We start from the raw sequence: 1,991 nt of genomic DNA, 5'->3' as shown, positions 1-1,991 counted from the left end.
TTCTTGAGGACAACCAGCATTAGCATTTCTCTGTGAGGTGACTTTTGAGCTAGGTTCAGGATGGGTGGTAAAAGTTCTTCTGGTTTTTTTCTGCATTTAGAAGATCATTCCTGCCCTGCACCACCTGTTTTGTTACATGGTGATTACACAGGAATTTCTGACATGATTTCCTTGTGTTGACATCTCCAGTCAGAGCAGGTTGTTTGGGAAGAGGCTTGGCTGGGGGTGTGTGCACTGAGACTGTTTACACTGGGAACTTTACATTACTGAACCTTTAGAATGCCATAAAATAGACAGGATTTCAGTGTGAGCAGGGAAATGCTGATATTGCCATTTGGCAGAGTGTGGAAATGCGGCCACAAGAGCTGGATCTCGGGGGGGAAGGTGTGAATGAAAAAATAGCACCATTTTTTCTCCTTTTCCTTGCAGACTAGAGATAAGCTGATGCTGTGTGTGCATATGCAGTGCCTGAGGTCTGCTGTGTGTCAGGCATGGAGTGCCAGATTGTCTTTCTCCCTACCAGAACATTTATGCTTTAATTTGGGACACGTGGTGGGAACTGATAGAATCTTGTTTCAGAGAGAGACTTTCTGATAATCTCACTGGTGGTATCTTGTCTCTGTGTGAGACATGAACTCCCAGCCCTTGCTGCGGCGACAAACCTGGCAGTAACCCAGCGCTCGGAGCTGCTCTGGGCTCAGGAGCTGTGCAAGGAGCCCTTGGCACCAGGCTGGGAGCTGCCAGCCCCTTTGTGAGGCAATTAAACTATACCAAAAACGCTTCAGGAGGGACTCCTCCTTGTCACCTTCCTCTTTTCTGATTTAACATTTCTTGTTGCATCCTGGAATCCTGTGGTCATGTTCAAGACTCCTAGTGGGAGCTAGTGCCATTTAGATGCCCTTTAATGAGCTTGAAAGAGGTTGAGGAACTGATGGCTTTATTTTAAAGGGGATTTTCATGCCATTCCTTTGCTGTTGTCTGATAGTTTCCAAAATGTTTAATCATGTCAGTCATATCTACATGCAGTTTGAGGAGTCTTGAGAGATGCACAGCTTCCAGAATGTCCATTAAATACTGCACAGGTTATTGATTATTTTTAATTTACTGCATTTTGGCTATATTGGGCAGGGATTCTCTTCTAGATGAGTGCAGGCAGAGCTGTTTCACCAGAAGTGCCGAACTACAGCCTGCTGTGTTTTGGTTCTAGAAGAACCAAAGGCTCCACAGGCTTTCAATTCATTGCAGTGTAAGAGTGCTCTTCAAACAAATCCCACCCAAACCCGTGTGTGTGCCTGCTCTGCAGTCAGTGAACTCCTTTGTAAAACTGAGAGAGCACTGCAGCAGCAAATCTGGGTCACGCACCCTACAAAGGACACAGGACTCCAGATGACAAGTTCTTGTGTGCTCTCTGTTGCTGAAGAAGAGACTAAAATTAGCTTCCGACTCGTATTCGAATTAAAAATTACCCAAGGGGAAAAGAACTAATTCTCAAGAAGACAACTGTTATGTCTTAAACCCACACAGTCTCAGCCATGTATTACTCCTAGCTAAAGAATAGAAATGCAGAAGTGAAAAGGTGGTAAGCAAGATTTTTGGGAGAAAGAGGATTTTGTTTTCCCTGGTGAATCTCAGGCGAGGAATAGGAAGGAGGTTCCTGGGGACTCCAGATGAGTGTTGCTGTGCTGCTCTCCACACACTGCTGCAGCAGCCTCTCTTCACTGCCATCTCCAAAATAGCCCAGTTCTTACCTGTAGAGTGCTGCCATATACACATCCTGTCAAAATAAACCTTAACTTCATGGGCTTTACCAGACCAGTGAGGAAATTGGCAGCCAGCACAACTTTGTGTGGGATCAGCATTTTCCACCATCAAATGTAAAAAGTGATTAGAGCAGACCAGAGAGTCTGAACATTGCTAAGTCGCTTCCTGATGCCAAATGCTGTCAAGAACACACAAATTTGTTAATATAGTGTAAGATTAAGGAAACAAAT

This window comes from Acanthisitta chloris, unplaced genomic scaffold (assembly GCF_000695815.1).
Source record: "Acanthisitta chloris isolate BGI_N310 unplaced genomic scaffold, ASM69581v1 scaffold37760, whole genome shotgun sequence".
Lineage (NCBI taxonomy): Eukaryota > Metazoa > Chordata > Aves > Passeriformes > Acanthisittidae > Acanthisitta > Acanthisitta chloris.
This window is presented reverse-complemented; position numbering follows the sequence as displayed.